This window comes from Gracilinanus agilis, chromosome 3, assembly GCF_016433145.1.
Source record: "Gracilinanus agilis isolate LMUSP501 chromosome 3, AgileGrace, whole genome shotgun sequence".
Lineage (NCBI taxonomy): Eukaryota > Metazoa > Chordata > Mammalia > Didelphimorphia > Didelphidae > Gracilinanus > Gracilinanus agilis.
In genome coordinates this window covers 232,393,513-232,420,284 of record NC_058132.1, presented here as the reverse complement: position 1 = coordinate 232,420,284, position 26,772 = coordinate 232,393,513, and positions in this window count along the sequence as shown.

Genomic DNA, 26,772 nt, shown 5'->3' with positions numbered 1-26,772 from the left:
AGCTTGGAGTTTCATCACTTGCCTTGATCCTCATGCCTAGACTACTAAGTGTTCAGAAAAATCTTAGATTTAGAGCTGAAAGGAATCTAAAAAAGAGCAAATATAGTACATTTCCTTGTACATGGAATTCAATCAGAGAGAAATAATCAGAGAGAAGCTTTTTCTGGATGACATATTAGTGTCTGAGATAACTGTCAGTTTTTGGCTTCCGTGCCCTTTAGGAATTTGCAAATTAGTTGGTGTAAAGATGGGATTTGTGCAAATCCCATCCTTACATTGGAAAGAAGCTATGAACATAAAGCTATTACATAACAATGCCAAAACAACATATGATCAAGTGACCTAAAGAGTGATACTGATGGAATAAGCAGGTGGCTAAGTGGATTGAGAGTCAAGTCCAGAGATAGGTAGTTATGGGTTCAAATCTGGCTGCAGATACTTTCTAGCTGTGTGATCCTGGGCAAGCTACTTAAACCCCATTGCCTAGCCCATCCCACTCTTATGCATGGGGATAAGTACACAGTATTGATTCCAAGAAGGAAGGTAAGGGTTTTAAAAAAAAGAATGATACAGAGATTGTTTTTAAGGAATTATCAGATTTTTAAGAGTTCAGATTGGGGGAATTAATTTATATGATGTGTTATATAAGGCTCCTATGCTTCTTTCATGATGCATTTTATGTCCTCTAGATCATGTCACTAATCTTTGCATCAAATAATCAATTCCTTTATATTACAACTGTGTCACTAAATATATAAGATTGGAGAAAAGCAGTGCAATTCTGGTCTTCAAAGACTGATTAATTTGCAAAAGTTTATTCATTGAGAAGCTTCATTAATCCCCATATCCATATGTTTCTTTTATACATAGACACTAATGCACTCCTATACATAGTATAAAGAATACTAAACTCAGAGAAAGCAGAGATAGCAATCTATGCCAGTTAGAATCAAGGCACTTAATCATTATATGTCCAGATTAATAATTATGCCCATCACCTTTTCTCTGCTCAAAGGGCAAGGCTGCTACTTCAGGCTCACTTCACTTCTTTCATGGACCTTTGCAATAGTTTCTTAGCTGATTTCCCTTAAGTTTATTCTCTCTCCATTTCATCCTACATATGCCAAATAAAGTAATGCTTCTATAACAAAGGACTAACTATTTTAAATCATAAGACTGTGGGCTTCTTGAACATAGGAACAAACTGTTTTTTGCCAATTTAACAATTTAGTTTAATTAAAATAGATAGTAAAAGAATATAGTAAAATGAATATAGTAAAGGAGAGAAATATACGAAAGAGATAGAGAAAGAAAATTTCCTAATGTCTATACTAGTTATCCTATAACTGCCTATAATTATTATCTAAAACTGTCTATATCTACCTATAACTAATAACCACCCCACAAAATTTCAATCCCATCCACACAATCAAAACCAATACAATCAGTGTTTAATCCAACCCCAATTAGGTCTATAGACCAATCACCTTCCAAAAAGTTCAAGAAAGGGGAAAAAAAAAAACCTAACAGCCCAAACCTCAAAAGCCAAAAAGCCCTCTAAAGGCTAAAGCCAAAAAAGCCCTCTTAGTAAGCTCATACCTGCCTTTATATTCCAACAACTAAATGCCAACCACCAATCCAACCCACCACCACCAACCAACCCCCAACAACCAACTCAAACCCAACAGCCAACTTCCCTGCAACTGCCTAACTGTGAGCAACTGACAGATCTACCAATTGACATTAGCCCCTTTTATATTCTTTTCCTACTTTACTTCCTGTTGTCATTATGCCTCCTTCCTATCTCTATGGTTTCTACTTCCTGTCTCTATGGTTTCTACTTCCTGTCACTGTGGGCTGGTTAATCCCTACACATCTCTATGGTAAGAGGACCTCCAGGTCCCCCATTAAATTAAAAAGGGAATAAAGAATTCTGTTTTACATATGCTTTGAACATTTATCCATTATAGATGACATTATAAATATGACTTAGTTTTTACATATTTGATAAATAAGGCTTTTATGAGGGGAGCTTGCAGAAATATTTTTTCATAATTATGATTACTAATTATGTATTTCCCTCTATCTTATTTTCCCTTAGCTTTTACCACTCTCTCTTTCCTTTCACCTAGCCTATCCTCAAAAGTATTTTGTTTTTAACTCTTCCTGCATGTCACCCTTCCATTGTTAACTTCTCTCTCCTTCTCTTCTCCTCTTCTCTTCCTAGTTTCCTGTAAGATAAGATAGATTTCTATACCCAACAAGTCTGTATGTTATTCCCTCTTTGATTCAATTCCAATTATAATAAAGTTCAATTGTTAGTATAAACTAACCTAATTTTTCCCTCTACTATAAAAGCTTTTTCTTCTCTTTTATATAAGATAATTTACCCCATTCCACCTCTCTCCTCCCCTCCTCCAAATGTATTCCTCTTTCTCACCATTTAATTTTACTTTTTATTTATCCCATCAAATCTAATTTACACTCATGCCCTCTGCCTTTGTTTTCTCCTTCTGACTATCCTAATGAAGACAAAGACTCTAAGAGTTACAAGTGTCATCTTCCCATACATGAATAACCAGTTGAACCATATCAAATCCCTCATGATTTTGCTTTCCTATTTACCATTCTATGCTTCCCTTGAGTACTGTTAAGAGTTTTTATTAATTTCTCCTTTTTTATATTTAAGAGGAAAAGGAACAATAATATTTTTCAGTAGGAGATCCCCTACTGTGCCACTTATCAGTTGGTGACCCCCTACTGTTCATGTTGGCAGTTGGTAACAGTTAGAACGATGTGGCTAAGTGGGGGTTTTGTAAGTTGCAAACAGTTGGAAAGGGATTTTTGTTCCTGGCCCTCCTAGAGAGAAAGTGTGTTGCTAGCACTCTAATTGGAGACAGAGAAACAGAATAAGGCCTTAATAGCCTTATTGATCATTGATAACTTAGGTAGACAGGTAGATAAGGTAGTCATTATATTATCTGATAGAGAGAGTAGTGAGAGTAGGCAAGGGCTTCAGCCTAGCAGAAGATACTGCCCTCTGAGGCAGATAGATGTAGGGTTTTTTAGAGAAAATTTAGTTAGGATTAGGATCTGGGGTATAGTTATAATCTATTATAAGATTACTTCCCCTTTCCTCCTTCCTATTTCCTATCCATATTTCCTAATAATAAACTAAGTGTTTTGCATTTAATAAGCTGAGCACTGGCTTTTGATCAAACTTCTCCCTCCCAAAATTTAACCCTTCACAATACTATATTTGAAAATCAAATTTTCTATTTCTCTGTGTTTTTTTTTTCATCAAGGGTTCTTGAAAGTACGCTATTTCATTATTTTTTCCTCTGAAGGACTGTACCAAGTTTTGTTGGAGAGGTAATTCTTGGTTGAAATCCTAGACCATTTGCCCTCCCGAAGTACATATTTGTAGCCTTCTCAATCTTTAAAGTAAAAGGTCATAAATCTTGTGTTACATTATGTATTCATGATATTCAAATTGTTACTTTCTAGGTACTTGTAATATTTTTTCTTGACCTGGGAGCTCTGAAGTTTGGCTATAATATTCCTAGGAATTTTTAATTTTGAGATCTATTTTAGGAGGTGATTATTTAATTCTCTTTATTTCTATTTTATCTTCTGATTCAATAACATCAGTACAGTTTTCTTTGATAATTTCTCTAAAGATGAAATCTAGGCTCTTTTTTTAAATCACGGCTTTCAGGTAGACCAATAATAATTCTTAGATTATCTCTACTTGTTCTGTTTTCCAAGTCAGTTATTTTTCCAATAAGATATTTCATATTTTCTTCTATTTTAAAAATTGTTTTTGTTTAGTTTGACTGTTTCTTGATATCCTATGGAATCATTAGCTTCTACTTGTCCAATTTTAAGAAATTATTTTCTTCAGTGGATTTCTGTACCTCTTTTTACCATTTGTATTATATCCTTCTTAAAAAACACTCTCCAGTAGATTTTTGTACCTCTTTTATCATTTAACCTATTCAGTATTTAACATGTTAAATTCTTCATTATTTGTTGTATCTACTTTACCTATCTTTTGACTTTTTTAATGATTTTCTTGCAATACTCTCAATTCCCAATTTTTCCTCTAGCCCTATTATTTGATTTTCAAGAAATCATTTTTAAGGTTTTCCAGGAATTCTTTTTGGTCCTTGTACCAATTAACATTTTATTTTGATGTAGCAGTTTTGACTTTGGAGTCTTTGCATTTTGATCTTCCCAGATACAGAATTACATTCTTTTGTCAGATTCTTTTATGCTGTTTGCTAATTTTTACAGCCTATCTCTTTTTTTTTAAACCCTTGTACTTCAGTGTATTGTCTCATAGGTAGAAGATTGGTAAGGGTGGGCAATGGGGGTCAAGTGACTTGCCCAGGGTCACACAGCTGGGAAGTGGCTGAGCCCGGGTTTGAACCTAGGACCTCCTGTCTCTAGGCCTGACTCTCACTCCACTGAGCTACCCAGCTGCCCATACAGCCTATCTCTTAACTTTTAACATTGTCTTAAAGTTAAGCTGTTGTCCTGAGGTGGAGAGTTACTGTTTTAAGCAGCAGGAATTTGTATAATTATTTCTTTTCATTTATTTATTCAGTTAGAAGTTGAAACAATTTTTGATAATGGTTTTCTGACATTTTAGGATTCAGATTTTCACGCTGCCTCCCTTTGGCCCCACTACAGAGTAATAAGTAGTCTTTTAAATGTTATACTAGTGCTTTCATACAATGCAGATTTTCATATGGCTTATGTTGTGATAGAAGACATGCATCACATGTACAATAAATTCATGAAGGAAATTAAAGGGATGTTGGGATGTTGGCATGCTTTTATATATAGTTAGAGTCCAATAGTTCCTTCTTTGGCTATGGGTAGCATTTTTCATCATGTGTCCCTTATGTATATCTTAGAAACTTGCTTTTCTAATAATGATTTAGTTCTACAGAGTTGATCATGTGTAATATTTCTGTTACTGTATACATTGTTTTCTTGGTTCTGCTCACTTCACTTTGGATAATTTACTATGAGTTTTTTCAAGTTTTTCTGAATTCATTCTCTTCACTGTTTTTTAGGATACAATAGTATTCCATTTCAACCACATACTATAACTTGTTTAGCCATTCCCCAAGTGATTTGTAACTCCTCAGTTTCCAACAATTTGCCACTACAAAAAGATATGCTAAAAGTATTTTGGTACATGTGTGTCCTTTCCCATTATGTCTAATAGTTTTGAGATAACAATATCATAATGGCATTGCTGGGTCAAAGCAAAAAAATAAATTTTGATGGCCCTTTGAATGTAATTCCATATTATTCTCCAGAATGTTAGCATCAGGTCACAATTTCTGTTGTATGACTAGCCCAAATTTCCCAAATCCCCTTCAGTACTTATCATTTTACTTTCTGTTCATGTTAGCCTATTTAATAGGTATGATCTGGTATCTAATAGTTGTTTATTTTGAATTTCTCTAATCAATAGTAATTGGGAATATTTTTATATGATTATAGTTACTTTTAGTTTCTTCCAATGAGAACTGCCTGTTCATATCCCTTGATGACTTTTCATTTGGAGATTGCTTTGCCTTCTTATAAATTTATTTCAGTTCTCAATATTTTTGAGAAATCTGGCTTTTGTCAGAGACATTTGCTTCAAAATGTTCCCTAAAGTTTCCTGTTCCCTTTCTAATGTTGACTACATTGGATTTTTTTGTACAAAAACTTTGTAATTTAATGTAATCAAATTACACATTTCATATTTTGTAATGTTCTGCGTCATTCTTTTTTTTGGTCATAAAATCTTCTCTATCCATAAGTCTGATAAGTAATGTTTTCCATGTCTCCCTAATTTATGTGTGATGTTATCCTTTATTTCTAGATCAATAATTCATTTTTACTTTATCCTGGTGTATATTATAAGATGTTGATCTATACCTAATTTCTAACGTACTATTTTCCAGTTTTTCCAGTAGTTTTTGTCAAATAGTAAGTTTTTTTTTCCCAAATCTTGGATCTTTGGGTTTATTGAACACAATTAACTACCATATGTTAATTACCTGATCTATTCCATTGAGAGTGGTTTTTTTCTAAAGGTAGTTCTTGGAGTCTCTAAGTTTTCAGTTTTTCAAAGGAGTTATGATCTAAAGAGAGGTTCATTCATTACTTTCTTGGCCTATCCTCTGGTAGAAGAGTAGCCAAAAGAACATTTTTCCTCCCTGAAATACTGACATTATTCTTAGTTTCTGGAAACTACAAGCAATATTGTGCTAGTGCTCCTCCTTGCCCTGGGACAATGAACCTGATCTATGTATGGGCAAAGTAATAGGGTCATGTACCCAATGATAGCAATGGGACCCATTCAATATGCTTTGGACCTGTTGTCTGATCCTCTGACCCTTATAATGCCAGTGGACTGAGGCACTACTTCCTATTAACTAATTCCCAACGTTTGTGCTGACCTTGTCTATTTGGGGCCTGCAGCTCAGTTGCCTAGGCATTGATTGTTTTGAATTTTGCTCTACTCTTACCACTGTGCAACAGACCTTTTCTAACACTTTTTAAATAGTCTTGGCTTGAAATTTTTTTACCTTATTCTTTCATGGATTATGAAACTCCACAAAGTATTTAAGTAATTATTTTAAAGTTGTTCAGAGGAGATTTTGATAGCTGGGGTCACTGCTTTTTTTCTAACATCTTGGCTCTACCTCCCTTTAATGCATTTAAAAAAATTTAACAGAGATAGCCATAAAATCCTTACTTCATTAGAACTAAATTAGACTTTTAATTTCTGCTATATACTTATTACAACAAGGCATTGATTTGATTTACTAAAGAATTGCTTAAACCACATTTGCATTTTCCTGAGAATCTATTACAATAACATGAAATGAAAAGGTTTAAGATAACCATTTATTGAAATGAATTGAAGGAATAAATGTACTAATCTTTTATTTCTTTCTTAGAGTTTTGTGAGGAGTACAAAAAAAATTTAATTATATTTTTTAAATTCCCATGTATTGGTTCCAAGGCAGAAGATCACTAAGGGGTAGGCAATGTGGGGTAAGTGACTTGCCCAGGCATACAAAGTGTCTGAGGCTTGATTTGAATCTAACACCTTCAATCTCTAGGCCTGGCTTTCAATCCACTGAGCAACTTAGCTGTCCCCATGTTTTAATTAACAAGAGTATATGTGAGTTTATCCATCAAAAAGAACAGGTGAAATGTTGCTTTGTTATTATTTTTGCCAGAGTTATTTCCAGTAATTAAGGAAAATATATTTTCAGAAGAAATAAAATATCATTATTTAATTAACCTCATTATTTGGAAAATGGCCTTGGCAATTACCTTACTCTTAATAGCTGAGACAAACCCAGAGAGGAAAAGTAGAATAAAATGGACAGAAAAGAAAGCATCACAGAGAAACAAGGCATATCATATTTCCCCTGTTCTGCTTTGGAAAGAAAACATTATTTTAGGAGGAAGAGAGGTGGGATAGATTGCCAATTTTTCCCCTTTCAGACTCATAAAAAGGCACTTTTAGTGCAAAGGAAAAAAAAACAAATAATTTAAAGTAAAAGGCTTTGATCTAGTCATTTGCAATAGATTTGATAATAATTGCTTACCAAAATAGACCTTAAAGAGTATCATTAGAAAAATGAGCTTCTGTCTGCTATTCAATGGACAAAAAAGGATTCAATAGTTTGTGACTGAAGTGACTAGAACAGGTAAGATTGAAAGCTTTGATATATTTTTAAAAAGAACTACAAATTTAATATAGAAGAATATCAGTAAAGACTATAAGGAAAAATTTTAGAACCTTAGGTTAGTGTTAGTCAAGAAGTAGCAAATAATACGTGATCTTTTTTTTTTTTTACCAAGTTAAAGTGCCCTTCAATGTTCCATAGTAATTTGATATAAAGGTAGATAGTTAAAATAAATTCTTGGAATTGGACCATATGATGCTCTGAAATTTAGTAAACTATTGACTTTATAAAAGAAAGATATAACTAGTACTATAACTTCTGTTAGTAGTAGTAGAATTCGTAGCAGTAGTACTTGTAGTAGTTGCAATAATAGTAATATTTATATAACATTCTCATTTGCAAGGTATTTTAATTCATTTTTCTCAATTATTTATAAAAACAACATTTACTTCTCACCATCACTCTTCTACCTCTTCCACCTCTTTGAGAAGGCATAAAATTTGAGATAGAAACATATTTTCATACTAGCCATTTTACAAAAGAATACACAAACTAAAAAATATTAAGAAAATGAAAGTTTAGAAAATTATTATATGCATTCAGATTCTATAATATTGTTAGTTAAAATTAATATCTCCAGGTTCTTATTTTCCATTGATTTTTATTAATAATCACTTGAAATAAAGAAAACAGATAGATATAGGTTTTAAAGTCTATTTTCTACTCTAAGTCTAACCATGGGTACCTCATCATGCAGGATTCTCTGTTGGTCTCCCCTGCTATGTTCAGGGAAGTAGAGACAGGTGGGGTCCACCCACACCTTTTTATTTACCTTCATGGATGTAGAGCTGGCATACAAAAAAAATGGAATTAACTAAGTCAGCAATCCAGGTGGGGGAGGGGATGAAACTCCTTCTACACAATATTTTTCTCTGGAGTTAGCATTTTTCATAATAAGTCCTTCAAAATTGCCTTGGTTCATTGTATTGCTGAGAATAGCTAAGTCATTCACATTTGTTCATTGTATAGTATTACCTGTACTATGCATATTATTCTCCTGTTTCTTCTCAATTCACTTTTTATGAGTTCATAAAAGTATTCCCAAGGTTTTTTTCCTATAAATTTCCTGCTTTTCATTTCTTATACTACAATATTCCATTATAATCATATATCACAACATGTTCAGCAATGCTCCAATTGTTAGGCATCCTCTTAATTTCCAATTCTTTACCACCTCAAAAGAGCTGATATAGTTTATTCACGTATGTCCTTTCCCATTTTCTTTTATCTTTTTGGGATATAGACATATCAATGATATTGATGGGTCAAAGGGCAGACACACCGTTATGTCCCTCTGGGCATAGTTCCAAATTGCTCTCTAGAATGGTTGTATAAATTTACAGCTACACCAACATTTGTCCTTTTCCTTTTCTGAATTGTCAATGCAGTAAGTATAAGGTGGCATCTTAGAATTGTTTTAATTTGCATTTCTCTAATTAATAGTCATCTAGAGCATTTTTTATATGACTATACATAGCTTTGGTTTCTTTTTTTGACATTGAACATTGCCTGTTTATATTCACTTTAAAATGAGGAATTGCTTAGATTCATATAAATTTGGCTCAGTTTTCTAAATATTTGATGAAGTAAGCCTTTATCAGAAAAATGTGCTTTTAGTTTTTTCCCTTTTTCCTGATTTTCATCTAATCTTGACTGCATTGATTTTGCTTTGCAAAAACAGTTTAATATAATCAAAATCATCCATTTCATATGTGATAATTCTCTTTATTTCTTGTTTGGTGATAAATTCTTTCCATATTCATAGATTTGACAGGGAAAAATATTTCATGATCCCCTATTGTGATTATGATAGCACCCTTTATATTTAAACCATGTTACCATCTTGACCGTATTTTCCTATAATATATGCAGTGACAGATGTTGGTCTACATCTAGTTTCTTCTAAGCTACTTTCTAGCATTACCCAAAATTTTTGTCATGCTGAGTTTGTGTTCCAAAGACTTGTATCTTGGCATTTCTCAAACACTAGATTAATATGGACATTTATGACTGTGAATTATTTATTTAATCCATTTCACTGATCTACTAATCATTCTCTTAAAACTGGAATGTTTCAATAATTACAGTTTTGTAATATAGTTTGAGATAGGGTATGACTAGACAATTTTTCTCCATTTTTTGTTGATTCCTTTGATATTTTTTACCTTTTGTTCTTCCAGATGAATATCAATATTTTTTCTGCTCCTGCAAAATGAGCATTTCATTGGTAGAGCACTGAATAATTAAATTAATTTAGGTAGAATTGTCTTTTTTTATTATATTGGCTCAACCTACCAATATGCAATTAAAATTTCTCCTTTTCTTATTATTTGAATTCAAATAAAAGTATATAATTGCGCTGATGTATTGCTTGGTTTTTTTTTCTTGGCAGATAGATTCCCAACTAATGACATTTCTATTTCTATGTCTTCCTGTTAGATTTCACTGGATTTATATAGTAATATTATTGATTTATGTGAGTTTATTTTATATACTACAACTTTGCTGAAATTCTTCATTATTTCAACTACTTTTTTAGTTGGTTGTCTTAGGATTCTCTAAATGTGCCATTATAATATCTGCAAAAAATAAGTTTTGTTTTCTCATTGCCTATTCTGATTTCTTTAATTCTTTTTTCTTCTTTTATTGTTATATTTAGAATTTCTAATATAATGTTGAACAATATTGGTGATAATGGGAATCAACATTTCCTTCGAGGTCTTATTAGGAAGTCTTCTATCTTAATCCCATTGCAGATAATGCTTGTCAATGTTTTTATATAGATTTTCTTCTTGTAGTTTATTTGATTTAATAATGTGTAACACTTCATGACCCTCTTTGGTATTTTCTTGGCCAAAACACAGCAGTGGTTTTCTATCTCCTTTCCCAGATCATTTCACAGATAAGGAAATGAAGCAAATGGAGTTTAAGTGATTTACCTTGGGGAAACAGCTAGTAAGTGTCTCAGAATAGATTTGAACTTATGATGATGAATAATTGTCTTGACTCCAAGACTGGCATTCTATCCTCTATGAAACCAGTTTCCCATACCACTTATTATTTCAAGGAAAATGCCATTCATTACTGATTTCTAATTTTTTTAACAGGAGTTTCAAATTTTTTCAAGTTTTCTTTTCTTTTCTGTACATTTTGAAATAATCATGTATTTTATTGATTTTATTATTGATATGATTAATAATGCTTATAATTTTCTCAATGTTGAACAATCCCTTTATTCTTTACCTAAATTCCACCTGAGCAAAATGCATATGTTTTGTGATAAATTATTGTAATCTCCTTGTGACTATTTTATTTAAAATTTTTGCACCAACATTCATTAGGGATATTGGTCTACCATTTTCTTTCTCTAGTTTTTGCTTTTTCTGATTTAGATCAGTAACATGTTTGTGTCATAAAGAAATTTGGTAGCACTCTTTTTCTTTTTTTCTCATGTAGTTTACATATTAATGAAACTAATTATTCTTTAAAAGTTTGGTAGAATTCACTTGTGAGTTCATCTGTTCCTGGAGATTTTTTCTTCAGGGGTTTTTTATGTTTGGTTTGCAAAGTATTTTACAAATATCATTTGACTTAATCATTTCATAAATCCAGGGAGATAAGTGCTATTATTATCCCCATTTTTGAGGTAAGAAAACTAAAAGAAGCAGAGTTTAAGTGATTTGCCCAGGTCAAACAACCTGCAAATGCCTGAGTCCAACTGGAATTGATCTCTTACTATTGAACCACCTATTATAAATAAAAAGAAAACAAAACAAACAGAAATGAAATTTTATACTATATGTGTAATTTAATACTTAAAGGTTAACTTTCTTGGCTGAGTCTGAAAGTGAATTTCATAAATGTTGAAATTCATTGTGCATAGATAGGGCATGTTCATTGTGCTCCCTTTGGAAACTTTTGGGTTATACAAGAATATGAAGACATTTCCTAGACCTTTGGAGATAACATTTCTGGCTCCTTCAAGGTATGTAGTGAATAATCTCCCAAAGGGTTTGGTGTTCTAAAATAACTTGAAAATATGAAGTAATAATTTGGTCCTTCTTCCACCCAGTGACTGTGGCTGGTGAAGTTGTAAAAGGAGGGAGAATGCTGTGTTTTATTAAAGGAAAAAAAACTTTTGGCTGAAAATCTCTTTTCTTCAATTCTCTAGGTGGCACGATTGTGAGGAAGGACCAGTCTTTTCCTAAATCTAAATGGAGCCACACGGTGCAACACAGAACTTACTAAGGGCAAGAAAGGACAGCTGAGTTTCAGCTATGATCACACTGGATGGCAGCTAAGGGATTGATGGTCAGATTCTATTCTCTCCATTTTGGCATTTTTTGGAACAAAGAATTCATATAAAAGCACAAGGATAACAATCTTTCCTATTATTCAACTCAAATAGCTAAAACTATCCAGGGCTTAGTTATTTAAAAACTCCAGGCACAGGCTTATTTTGTGTATTCAGCAACCACAATGATTGTTTCTTCACCTTGTCAGTGAAATTAAGGAAGTCCAGCATAGATTCATCTTGTATATACGTTAAAATCTTATCACATTTACCTCATTATATAACTTAACTCAGCTATGTGGGTAGTGAGACAAATATTTTTCAGCCAATCTGACATAAAACAAAGATCCAAAGCTCCAAGCCAATATCAAATTTATTGAAGAGAGACCAGTGTCTCTTAGCAAAGTGAGTCATTAGGTTTCTTTCCTCTCATCTAAAACAAATGAATTAGGGTTTCCCCCCCTGTTTATATACCTTAAATCAATGGGTGATTCAGACATTATTTTTCCTATTTGGAGGTGGTCAAGAAATCTTTTCTATCTGTGGGTAGGGCATCTATCTTTTCTATCTGAGCTTCTTTGTTGGTGTGTTGTCAAGATGTCTTTTCTGTCCAGTTATCTTTTCTATCTGTGGGTGGTGGTCTATCTTCTTGAGATGATGCCTCAGCTACTTGTTTGATCATGACAGGTCTGAGGTCACCCCTGCTCCTACCAATGTGCCATATATGGTAACGACCCATGATCAACAGGTTAACAAAGATCCAAGACCCCTCACCACTCATCATCAGAATAGGCCAGTTAGACTTTGCACTTAGTAGATGAGTGTAATAAGATAAATTGATACTGTTTTGATTTGACCAGTTATTATTGATCTAGAGTAGGCAGTTATAGGGTGGTTCCAACTGTCTTCTGGCCCTGGCTCACACCACTCTGGGCACATTCCAAGGTTTTCAACCAATGTTCCTGTCACTCAAGGTGTCCTCCATCTTGTCCCAGAAGTTCCTTATTATACTATCAACTGGTATTTTTTGTGATTCCATTAAAGCAGTTAGGACCTAGTTGAAGGTTAAGTATATGGAAACTCTCTGGAGACAGCTTAAAACAAAACCCATTTACTTATATTGTTGAAAGGAGTAGGGAAAGGAAAGGAAAAGATAAATATAGAATTGAGATAAATTTCCTAATCTTAGAAGTCTAAACTATATCTCAGTACCCAAATGTCTCACGAGAGATTGCTTCTTGCTTGATTTCAAGCCTGATTTAAACTCCTTAACTACTTAATATTCAATCTTACCAAACTATATTTATTAATTATCTTCTTATAAATATTAGAAATCCACTGTCTCCTTCTTTCTCCAGCTAGAGATCAATCCAGCTACTACCAGGTTCCCAGCAGTTAGCTCTCTCCAACCCCTGCTGGACTACTTCTCCTCTGTAGGATCAAAGAGAAAGCTCAGCCAGTTTAGTCTTCACAGTTGATCTCTTCCACAAACAGTTTCTCAAATCTCCAAGTGTCTTCCAAAACCAACTGTCATCACTTTTCCAGGATTTCCATAGGAAAAATCCAACCATCCAGCCTTTTGAATCTCAGACCCTCCACGAGAATATTGGTTATTTTTCCACAGATCCCATAGCCTTTTGGGAATTCTCTTAAAGAACTTCTAGGAAGATTCTAGCTGACTTCTTAAGGTAACCCTTCAACACTCTTTCTCTAACCTACTCTTACTTATCAAAAATCCCTAATTAATGCAAATTACTTAATAACTCTTATATGAGTTTTGAAAAAATTATGAAAGCACAGCCAGAGGTCTACTCATAGTATTTTCTATTTCCCTTTCTTCCCCTTATTTTAAAATGAAGTTATTTAACTTAACAAATAACAAATAAAATGTCCATTTCCATATACATAGAATATAAAAACTTGATGTTACTTACTCTATTATATCAGCCTGATTTCCTTTTCAAGTATATATGTTTAGCTTACAGCTTTCAAAACTATCTTGCTTATCATTGCTTCTTCTTGCTTTTCTTCTTTTATAACAGCTACATTTTTTTAAAGTGCCTTAATGACATTTTTGCTACCATATTCTTATTCTTTATCTTCCACCTACCACAAATGACACAGGAAAAAGCAAATAAAACTCTGAAACTCATATGTATTGGGAAATTCCACCAAGAAGAATGACCTATTAGTAAAAGAATAGGATCAAAGTTAGGAGACCAAACTAAAAACTAATAAATGTATTAGTTTGAGAAAGAAGACTCCCCATTAGCAGCTTCAATTTTTTTAAAGATAACTTTAATTTTTTATATCTTTTTGGGCTCTTTTAGAGTATACTGCCAATCAGTAGCATTCTATGGCAACTTAGGAAAGATAATTAAAACTTTTCAAAAGAGAGAGAATGTAGTAAAAATAAATATTTAAGGGGGAAAAAGAAGTTTCTGGAAGGATATACATTAAGCAGCTAACACAAATTGTAATCAGAATGAGAAGATATTCCCTTGTCGAAGGCATGAGACAAGGTGAGAAGACCAAATACTTTTGACTTTGTGTAAAAAGCACCTCTAGACAAAACTGCAGGTAATCTTTTGGACAAAATTGTATCAATTCTTACTATTCTTTTTTTCTTACAGACTATTCTCCATAAATTTGCTATCCAAAGATACAGTAACACTGTGAATTGGGAATTTATAGCTCACTATACTGCCATCAGAAGAGACTGTTTGTCACTTAGAAGCAGGGGACAGGAAGTCACATGACTTCTTTAGTTCTGAAAAATGTCAATAATCTTTTAGCAATCAAGACACTTTCTGTCAGCTAACTATACTAGCTCACACTAGCTTTCCTCTTTTCTCCCCTTAGGATCTAGATCTAATCACTATTTAATGTATTTCTTTATTGGCTTTGGTACAAGTTTTTGCTTTTCACAACCTGGTCCCTTACTCAGAAAAGATCTACTTCCTATATAGATGGACAGACTTTCTGCTCCCTCCCAGTCCCCAATACATTTTAAAATTTTCCCAGAGTTCTTAAAAGAGGCTATGGTGATTTCTTAATGGTTATGTGTCTATACTATCTTATACTTAATACTAATATTAATGTTTTTCATTAATATTTTTTCATATATTTTTTGCAACAACCTTATTATGAGATACCAGACAGCTACTGAATCATTCTCATTTAAGAGATAAGGAAACTAAGACAGAGATACTGCTAGTTGCTGGTGAATTATTGGAGGGAGCCAATCTATCAGCCTCAAATCTGGTAGTTCATAAATATTTTGACACATTTCAATCATTATTTCCGTACAATAGAATACTTGCTCAGAACATTTTTTTCCTCTTTATGTGTTATAGATCTTAATTGTTGTAACTCATAAAAAATTATTCTGGCTATTTAAAATAAACAATATCTCCCAAAAGTAGCTTCTTCTCTGCTGTCAGAAAAATGAATTGAAATTTAGCATCTGGAAATTTACTCTTAACATCAAGGTCATGAAGGTCATTGTTGGCTCTGTCAAAGATATGGTCACCAGGGGGCAGCTGGGTAGCTCAGTGGAGTGAGAGTCAGGCCTAGAGACAAGAGGCCCTAGGTTCAAACCCGGCCTCAGCCACTTCCCAGCTGTGTGACCCTGGGCAGGTCACTTGACCCCCATTGCCCACCCTTACCAATCTTCCACCTATGAGACAATACACTGAAGTACAAGGGTTAAAAAAAAAAAAAAGATATGGTCACCAGATGAATAATTACATGTAAAAAATGTACTGGTGTGTCCTAGAATCAAGGGAAATTAATGATTTTTTTACTATCAATGAAATTTATTTTAGATAGTTACTGGAGAAATGTAATTCTAGAGAAGGGGAATTGCTTTGAGTTTTAGAGAATCTTTAGATGAAGGGCATTTGAAAGTCATTGAAAGAGTCAGGGCCATAAGGCTCCCTGATTTCAGGACCTGCATTCTATCCACTGTACCACTTAGCTGTCCCACAGATAGATTTTATGGAAAAGAACCTTTTGATCTCCAAGTTAAACCCTTCCTTTTAATAAAGGGAAATAGTTAAACAAAAGCTTCTAATACAATGATCACATCTGACAATGTATGCAAACTTTCTTCCCTCCATCTCTTTGCTTTAATCACTAAGAAGAAAGATTTCATTACATCTTATTTGGTGCCATTTCTAGTTTTTTATTTGTTAAGGTTTTGACTTCTTTCAGTGAATTTTTAATTTATATTGTCATTGTGTAAAGTATTCTTTTGGTTTTGCTTATTTCTTTCAGCATCATAGGGTCATAGAACTAAAGGGGTAAGGAATCTTACAGGTTACTTAATTCACCCGTTATCTTTAAATATTAGAAAAATGAGTCCCATAGAAGTTGAGACTTGCCCAAAGTGATGAACACAGGATGTATTCATCATAAACAGGATTTTGACCCAGGTCCTCTGACTCTAAAGTCATAACTCTTCATATCTTTACAAAATATATCAGATCAGACAAACTTTTCTATGGCTATTTGATTTTCTCATATTCATGTTTTTTTCTAATGGCACAAAGAAATTCCCTTACATTGATATTCTATTTAATATATTTAATAATAATAGTTATTCAGTTGCTTTGCAGATCTTTAATAATACAGACTGTTACCATTAATATTTAGGTATATATTTGATTTTATTTTGGGGTATATACCAGTAGTAAGGATTAGATTGAAGGGGAATAGAAAATAAAGCTAACCCCCCTCCTTTTTTTCTGAATTCTTAATTGATACTCAGGGAAATTGGATCGCTTCACAGGCATACCATCATTCTGGTCTTTCCTACAGGACCTCCAACAGTGACTTCCCTAATAGAATGTTTGATACATAGTAGTAATTTAATAAGTGCTTCTCAACATTAATGAAATCATCTATGGTTTTTAATATATAACATAAAATAATAATTACTACAATAAAACATTGCCAGAACAACAAAAGAGCAACTATGATAATATCAATTGACTTCAAAAGGGACAAAGTTTTTCAAAACATGATATCATTAATAACATAATTATATAATCTTTTTTCAGTAAGAATTTTTTCAATAAGTATAGAATTTTATGTTTATAATAGCTATAGCAGAAAACTCAATTTCAGACAAATAACATGTTATGGTTGACAGATTTGCCTTGCTTTTTTGATAAACCAGAAAACTATTTACCTTCACTTAAAACATGAGATTCTCATACTTGTAATAATTTCAAATTGACATTGCAAAATATATATTATCTATTCTTATCCACATTTAGTAAAATCAAATATATTATATTTTTCCTTAAAATAGGTTCCTTATCTATTCATATTTTAAAAGGTAAAATAAAATGAAAACTTTTGTAAACTAGTCAAGAAATTAAAAAGCAAGTTTTTACTTTCTTCCTTTTCAGTAATTTTCTTTTATTTAAGAAACATATCAAATGATATTTTGTTAAAATTTAATTGATAACTTGAACTTTTTCATAAATGAAATCATTTGTGCATCAGAGAATGAATTTAGTAACTTTGCATGATTAAAAAAAGAATTCTCAGTTTAAAAATTTGTCCTCCAAATGCAAATATTTTAGTAGAGTATTTTTGTTATGAAATAAATTTGCTTCACTTTTTCCCTAATAAAATATATTTTCTAATATTACTTAAAACATTCTTCAAGGAACCAAGGATAGAAAGGAAAATAATTCACAGAAATAAGGAAATTTTATGTGCTCTATTACTTATATCAGAGTTAATCTTTAAATAAACTACATTTTATAAAGCTATTTGTTTTATAACATAACGAAAAACTTTATGTAGTTCTTCACAAAAAGTCTAAATATAATTTATTGTTTTGCAACCTGCATTGTGTTCAAAGTACATGAATAACCATACATTTATCTAGTGCTTAGAGACCTATATTTTGTCCTGACACCAGTTGAACACCATCATTATAAAATCAAATACTATTTTCCAATGTTATATTGTTTTCATCGTGAAATCCAAAAATTATATTGAATGTTTCTCTTGATGAGGCATCACTAAAGTAGCTTTTCAAAATATTGTATATCCCTTTACATTAGTTTCAACAAAATATTATATATGTACAGTCAAATAAATATCTTTCTTTCCACATCTGTTGCTTCATCTATTTGCAATGCAAGAAATAATTTCCATTTTTATTAAGTTGAGGATAAAGTCCTTGCTACTATATTATCTACATCTAGCACCTTACTAGATGCAGGTAATATGAATAAAGTCAAAGTTGCTTTGCAGATGATTTACCAAGCATTGTTTTGACCACATTGCTTCCACTTTCACACTTCTCATTCTTTCTTCAGTTCTTTTCATTCTGACCTCCAACATCATAGAACTAAAACTGTTCTCTCCAAATATCTAGAGAACTCTAAATTGAAGGATTTGTCTTTTTTTCTCATTACTTATTCTTCTAGACATCTCTGTTCTATTTAAGACTGCTAACAATACTTTCCTACTAGATACTCATGATGTTAATCTCTCCTATTTCACTTTCTTAGTGTCTGATCACTCCTCAGTTTCCTTTGCCAGGTTATTATCCATGTGAGATTACTTAACTATGGGAACAGCTCAAAACTTTTCTTGGTACTCCTCTTTTCTCTTTCAATATTCTTTCTCATCACTCTTACATCTGATCAGTACAGAGGGGTATAATTAATCATTTTTACAAGTGATTCTCAGATCAATTTATCCATTATTCTTTCTACTGAATTCCCATACTACCTCCCCAACTCCCTACTAGATATTTTCAGTGATATATCCTATAACTATATAGAACTTAACATATCTAAACTTTTATTAATTTTTCTCCCCCAAACTTAATTCTCTTCTAAACATCCATAGTTCCTTATAGTTTAATACACTCCTTCAGGTTATTAAGATTTTCATTAATCTCACCTGAGATCTCCTAATTGATAGTTTCCTAATTGATCTACTTGCATCTTGTCCCTTTTAACTACAATTCATTATTTAAACAATGGCCAAAGTGATTTTTTCTGGAATAGTTGCTTGACCAAACTTGATGAACTCTGGTGGCTCTTGATATATTAAGGATCAAAAAAAATCTACTTGGCTCTAAAGTTCTTCATAATGTGTGCACAACCCACACTTTCTACTTATTCGCTTTATTTCCCTGAATGTACATTATGGGTGAGTCATAATAACTTTATTATTGTTCCTCATACATGATGCTTAATTTCCTATCTCTAATTTTGCAGTGATTTGACACTTGGAATTTATTCACTCCTCACCTCTGCTCCTTAGACTCTATAATCTATTTGAATACAACATTCTGTGACAGGTTTCTCTATGTACTTTATTTCCTCTTTTGTTAATCTGTGTATTAATATTTTTATAAGTATTTTAAGAAATTTGTAAGAATTTAAGAAAATTGTAAGTAAGAAATTATTTCATCTATTTCACTTAGAATTTGTTTTCTTTTTTCTTCTCATGACTTTCAGGTATTTCAATGATTCTTAGATTATCTGTCTTGGATCTTTTTTCCAGATTTGTCATTTTCCCAGTGAGGTATTTTTAAATTACTTTAATTTGTTTCATTTTTTGAATGTTTCTTGTTGTTTTCTGATGTCTTATTGATTCATTAGGTCCTATTCGTCCACCTTTATTTTTTAAGGAGTTGCTTTCTTCCTTGAGTTTTCGGGTTTCGTTTTCCTTTTGGCCAGTCCTACTCTTTAAGTAATATAAAACAGTATGGTTTTTTTACCTTCATTTCCATAACAATAACATTTCTGAGTAAGAGACCCCCTGCTGTTCAAACTGTCAGTTGGTGACCGTTAGAAGGGTGTGGCTGAGAGTTAGTCAGTTATAGCTGGCAGTTGGAAAGAGGCTTTTTGTCTCTGGGTCCCCTAAGGAGAGGAGTGTGTGGCTTCCTCTCTCTGTGACTGTGAGGGGACTGAGAAATGGATTTAAGGCCTTAACAGCCTTATTGATTATTGATTATCTTGAGTAGATATAGAGGGTAAATTATTATATAGTCAGAGTAGAAAAGTTAAGCTGGAGCCTGGCTCTGGCAGAAGGCACTGCCCTCAAAGGCAGTTAGATTTAGAGTTTTTCTAGAATATTTTAGTTAGGATTCGGATCTTAGGTATAGTTATAAGTTATTATAAGATTACTCTCATTTTCCTCCTTTCTATTTCCTATCCTTATTTTCCTAATAATAAAAAAAGCATTTTATGTTTAAGAAATTGCTCTCCTGGGGACAGATGGGTGGCTCAGTGGATTGAGAGCCAGGCCTAGAGATGGGAGGTCCTAGGTTCAAATCTAGCTCAGACACTCCCTAGCTGTGTGACCCTGGGTAAGTCACTTGATCCCCATTGCCTAGCCCTTACCACTCTTCTGCTTTGGAACCAATACAAAGTATTTGTTCCAAGATGAAAGGTAAGGGTTAAAAAAAAAAGAAAATGCTCTTCTGTCTTTTGTTCAAACTCCTACCTCCAAAATTTAACACTTCACAAATCAAATATAGTATGCTTTGATCTGTATTTAGACTGCAACCGTTCTTTCTCTGAGATGGATGTTTTTTATCTTAAGTTCCTTCAGAATTGTCCTGGGTCATTTTATTACTGAGAATAACTATGGCTATCATAGTAGATCATCCTACAATATTGCTGTCACCATGTACAATATTATTCTTTTCTGCTTATTTCACTTTGCATTAATTCACGTAGATATTTTCAGCTTTTTCTGAAATCATTCTGCTCATCATTTCTTATAACACAATAATATTATATCACCACCCTATACAACAGTTCATTCAACCATTCCCCAAAAGTAGGCCATTCCCTCAATTTCCAATTCTTTGCCACCACAAAAAGAACTGTTATAAATATTTTGTATAAGTTGGTCGCCTCCATTCCTTTTAAAAATATCTGGGATACAAACATAGTAGTGATATTGCTAAATCAAAGGGTCAGTTTTTTTTTGCCTTTTGTCAATTTTCTAGTTAATTTTTTCCCTATTACCTTCAGTCTGAAGGTTCTTCTCTGTTCCTGAGGTAGGAGAATCGTTGTTCCAAGCTTGCAGAGTATTCTGTCATACTTGTGTAAGTCTGGCTACTTTTGTTTCCCATGGTGTGTCTATCAAGGAGGTGGCCTTGCTGGCTTGCAGTTTTTTTGTTTTGTTTTTGTTTTTTGTCTAGGTAAATTCAGTACCCTGTATTACTAACCAATTCCCTGCTCATTCTTGGGCTGAGCTGGTCCTCATTCTACTTCTTCCCTTCCTTGCCAAGTGGCTTGGGCTGGGCAGGTCCCTTGCTCAGGGATATGTTGCCTCAGGCACTCTGCTATCATGTAGCAGTGAGTAGGTTTCTACAGTTTGCTGATCCCTCTCTCTGCTCCCTTGTTTCCTCCCTCACTTTGCTGCCACGTGGGAGTAAGTAGCTTCATACAATTGGGCAGTCCACCACTCTGCTCCCTTGCTACTTCAGATATTCTGCCTCCATGTGGGAATTTGCAGGTTCCTCCATGTTGTTTTCTTATACTTTTCCCTCTTTTTGCCTCCCATCAGATCTTTATGTAAAAGAATAGGAAACTAATGTGCCTAACCAATAGTCTGATAAAAGAAGCTTCAATTCTCCTGAACTTCTCATCTTTTTGCTCAAGTCCTGCTCACCAGTTCTTATTCTTTATTTTTTTTTTCCCTTTTAAGCCCCTCTTTATGATTCTATCCCTCTCCAATTAGGGCTTATCTTGCTTGTCTAATTTTTCCTAAAATCTAAATTTCTCTTATCTATGTTTCTTTTTTTTTCTTTTTCTCTGTTAAATTGAACATATTTCTACAGCACACTCTGTGTATGTTTGTTTGTGTGTGTATTTTGGAATTATTTAACCAGTTCAAATGAAAATGAAGTTCAAATGATACTTACAGCACAATCCTTTCCTCATTTTTATAGATTTCTATTTATTTCTCACCATTTATTTAAGACAAGTCTTCTCATTCTCTCATTTTCTTCAATAGTATATCTTTTGTCTTATTTATCTCTTTTTTCTTCTAACTTAATTAAAAAAATGATTGATACTATGCCAGCTACAATCTTACTTTACAGATTCTATGATCCCAAATAACATTATAGTTCTTATCAAATAAGGTTACACCCATTAAATATAGCCACATCATCCATATACAGTCTTTTCTGTCTATTCATTTTATTAATTTCTATTTTTATTTTTACTTTTGGATGTTTCCATTACAACATTTCTTCTCAGCCCTAAATTACTTGGTAGTCTTCTATTTCATTAAAGATACATTCCTCATCCCTCCCTTGAAAGAAAAAAAGACTGGTAAAAGTAGTCTTTGAGCAAAGGCTTATTTTATTTGGTGGGCAAGGCAAAAAAAAAAAAAAGTCATAGTACTGTACGTTCTCCAGTTAAATCTGAGGCCCTGGACATTGATATTAACAGATTTGGAAAAGAAAATGGAGGAACTTACAGAGGAAGACTTAGATGGGTCACTCTTGACATAAGAAACAGGAAATCCCCCAAATTCACAAACCACATGACCCTCCCTAAAGGGCTCGTGTCCTCAGAGGGCCATTGCCTTCAAGGTCCCTGCCTATCACAACCCAACAAACCCTTAGAGGACTTTCTTGAGGGCCCCTACTCTTCAAGCATTCCTACCCTCCAAGGGTCCCTAGCCTCCATAGGTGACTTTCTGGTCCCTATATCCTCTTATATGAATTAGTTTGATATAAAGTAGATTATAAAATAAGTTCTCAACCCCAAGATTAATAGAGTACTTCACTTATGATTAACTGGGTAGCAAACACACTTGATATTATAACTCAGGTATTACATTTTTAATCTGATTACATATATAGATTCTTGTCTAGGATTATATTACTACACAGTTTTACTAACTATAAAATTTATTATACTACCCATAGTTACAAGGTATCAAGCCAAAGGAATTCTTAAGCTAATACAAATGAGAAACTTCTTCATTAAATTTCCTTATTACACTTTGTAATATAGTTCTTAGCTTTAATAAATTGTTCTTCAATGCCTATTCATTTTGACTTTGAGGATATCATATACCATACTCTAAGCTTTTTTTTTTGACTCCTCGATTCTTGAACTCTTTTTTGTAGTTTGTCATATTTTTCTTTAACCATGAATTTCTAGATTTGGGCTAGGATATTTCTGTGATTTTTCATTTGCAAACTTTTTTGGGAGCTGATTAGTGGATTATATCACTTTTCATTTATACCTCCAATTCTAAGAGATTGAGGCAGTTTGTCTATATTGATTTTTTGAAATGTGATATCTAGGCTCTGTGTGTGTATTTTTTTTATTTATACTTAAATTTTGGGGACCTGTATAAAAGGTCTTCTTAAGTATTCTCCTTCCAGAATCCTTTATTACCTCAACTATTGCTAGAATCTCATAGTTGGTCTCTCTAACTCTGATTTTATTCCAGAATAATCATAATAAAAGTTATAATCACCACAAATTCCTTCAGTACCTTCCCACTAACAATGAGTAATTAAGTGCAATCTGTTCATTCTGGACTTCAATTAGTCCCCAATTTATCTTTCTAGCATTGTCACTCATTGGTCTCCAAAATATGCCCTATGCTACACCAAAATTATTGAGTTACACAATTGTTCACTATGCTTAACTTGCACTTTGGAGTTTGGGGCCATCTTAACTCTTTAAAATAATGATAACAAGAACTCACATGTATATATTTTATGATGTTTCTTTAAAAAATCTTCACAAAAACACCGTGAAGGAAATATTGAAAGTGTCATTCTCTATCATTCATTCCCTCCCCTCTCCTAACACAGAAGGTATCATCTGGCAAAACATATTGATTATGTCTTTCATGTTTCCACTTCTCAGTTCATTCTCTGGACATGAACATTTGCAAATTGTTCTTCAAATATTAAATCTGTAACTACATATAATGTTCTCTTGGTTCTACTCCTTTCACTATTCGTTATCTCATGTAGTTGTTTCCAAAGAAGAAAAAAGAAAAACAAGCAAATCTGCTCATCATTTCTTATGGGGCTATTCTCATTTTACAAAGGAAACTGAGGTCCTGGAATTTATGACATAGTTTTTATCAGTGGTAGGGAAAAGAAGGAAGAATACATTTCAGTATTGTCTACATTATGCCAGGTACTTTGCTGAGCACTTTAAAAAAAAACAAACAAACAAACTTTTATCATGTTTGATCTTTACAATAACCCTTTCAAGCTGGTTTATTATTATCCCCAATTTACAATTGAAGAGTCTGAAGCAAATAAAAATTAAGAGACTTGCCCAGGGTCACACCATAAATGTCTAATGTCAAATCTGAATTTAAGTCTCCTGATTCTAGCATCAGTGCTCTCTGCACTAATGTTAACATCAAGTAGGTGGTACAATAGATAGAATGCTATGCCTGGAGTTAGGAAAACTTATTTTACTGAGCTCAGATCTGGTCTCTGGAACTTACTAGCTTGTGAACCTTGGAAAGTCACTTAACTTTGCTAATGACTAAATAACTCCAGTATCTTTGTAAAAAAAAATGTATGGGGCCATGAAGAATTGGACATGACTGAAGCAACTGATGAAAGTGAACTCTGAAAGTTTGTTATTATCTCTAATTTATAATAGAAGAAACTGGGACAAATGACGGTTAAGAGACTTACCCAAAGTCATTCAGTTAGTAAACTTCTGAGGACAAATTTTAATTCAAGTCTTCCTGATTCAAGATCCAGTGCTCTATCCATTATGAAAATAGTTGCCACTAAAAGATAGAATTAGGATGTAAAGTTAAATCTTTTTACTCCAAGACCAGTGCTATTTCTACTACACTTTGATGCCTCCATCATCTCCTTTCAAATTCTGTTGAAATGCTGACCAAATTTAAAATCAAACAAATAAATAAAAATATGCTCCCCATTTGTATGATGATCCAGGATACGTGATATTTTCCTCTTCTGAACTCTAAAATCCTTTGTCCTTACTTCCTTTATATTAATTAATACTATTGCATGGCTTTATAATTATCTCAATATGTATTTTATCTGTGATACTAAGTTACAATATCCTTGATGTCAAGGGTTATTTCTTTCCTTTTAAACTCTTATCTTCCATCATAAAATCAGTGGTGTGTATTGATTCCAATGCAGCAAAGTGAGGTTAGGCAATAGGGGTAACTAACTTGCCTAGGGTGACACCCTTAGGAAGTGTAGGAGACCAGATTTGAACCTAGCACCTTCTCTCTCTAGGCTTGGCTTGCAATCCACTGAACCAGTTAGCTGCCAACTTCAAAGGCTATTTCTTATTCTTGCTTTTTTTCTTCCACATTACCTAATACAATGCTTTGCTCATAGGAAGCATTTTCTTACCATACTTCTGTACAATCTATCTATCTATCTATCTATCTATCTATCTATCTATCTATCTATCTATCTATCTGTATCTTGGATACTCATTCACCTTTGATGTCTACCTTTAACCCAACTCTCATTTGCAGCTCCAAGAAGTTGTAGCATGAGCAGTGGCCTGGTCTAACTGTTTTCAGTAGGAATATTAAATCAGTTAGAGGGTAACTTATAGACCTCAAAACCACCAGTGAGTTAAGGGGATATATAATTCAAGCATATAAAGACTTCCCTTGATGAGTTGGGTGTATTTGAAAAATTTGTTCAAACAACCATAAAGGCAGCTGAAGCAGGCACAATAAAGTACCCAGAGCTTGGTCAGACATTGATGATGCCAAGGTCATCCACTGCATCCCAGACCATCACTGAGTGTCTTTACTTTTGTCTTACTACTGGATTTTGATGGCTCCAGTAAAAAGAGTAAGGCTGACATCTCTGTGCAACTCTGCTTCATTTAAATCCAATTCATATGTAAGTCAAAATATCACCCCATGATGTAATTGGTCCTCTTCAAAATGCAAGACAAACAATAATCTATTCAGAAATAAAGAAATGAACAATGAAAACAATGAGGAGGTTCTAAGGATTGCAGCCTATTGAATGTTTCAGCAAATAAACCAAGAACAATTATCCTTCTGTCTTGCAGTTAGGTATGCATTTTGATACATGTTTGTGTATTGTAATTTCTAACACTAGATAAAGTTTGATTTCAGAGTCAGAGAACAAAAGAATCGACACTTTGGTGCAGACATGCTCTGAGTTACTGAGTAGCTTTGTGTATCATCTGATTTTTTTGTTAAGCTTTAAGGTTGAATAGAAACAGGTGTGAAATGTAGTGATCGGACCTCTTTTTTAAAAAATTCAATAGGAAAATTGCTTAATGGTTCTTTCACTTAGTCAATACCTTCCCACACTTATTTCTTTGATCATATTGAGGTTGCAAAAGAAAATAAAAATAAGCATAGGAATCCATTTCAAGTTTAGGATATGCTTATGCATGTGTAACACACACACACACACAGAGAGAGAAGAGACAATATTTTATCTCTTTTTAAAAATAATTGTAAAAAACAGTAAGATGAGATTGATCATACATTAAACTTCTTTTTCAAGCCATGACCTTAAGTTATTCAAGTATATCACCCACTCCTGATTAGGAGAAAAGACAAAGAGGATTATCTTATTTAAAGTGAGGTACTGAAGTTATATTGAGTGTCCTTTGCCATTAAAAATGGCATTCTGAATGATATTACAAAACTGATAATTCTTTGCATGTCATA